This window comes from Brassica oleracea, chromosome C1, assembly GCF_000695525.1.
Source record: "Brassica oleracea var. oleracea cultivar TO1000 chromosome C1, BOL, whole genome shotgun sequence".
NCBI classification, from domain to species: domain Eukaryota; kingdom Viridiplantae; phylum Streptophyta; class Magnoliopsida; order Brassicales; family Brassicaceae; genus Brassica; species Brassica oleracea.
This window is the reverse complement of record NC_027748.1, coordinates 36,009,159-36,009,520: the sequence shown is the minus strand read 5'-3', so window position 1 is coordinate 36,009,520 and position 362 is coordinate 36,009,159.

The following is a 362-nucleotide window of genomic DNA, read 5'->3' as shown; positions in this document are numbered from 1 at the left end:
ATAGCTGCCTTGCTGGTTGTTCCGAGGCTGATAACCACTCTGTTGGTTGTTTGGGTAAGATCTCTGTTGGTAGATGTTGTACTGAAAGTTTGGCTCTTTCTTGTAACAGCTACCATTGTTGTTGATGAAGCACAGCTCTTCTTGCCCTTCCAAACCATCAACTTCCTGGACAACAGGTGTGGCGTCTTTGTTTGGGTTACCAACATAGTGCAGCTGCTCTTGGGTGGCCTTATCAGCAATGAGAAGGTCAATCTTATCCTGGAGAGCCTTTAACTCCCTCCTCGTCTGCTTGTCATCTGTTCGACTGCCTCTGTCGTGGTCTCCACTGTAGACTGCATCACTCTTGACCATGTTGTCTACCA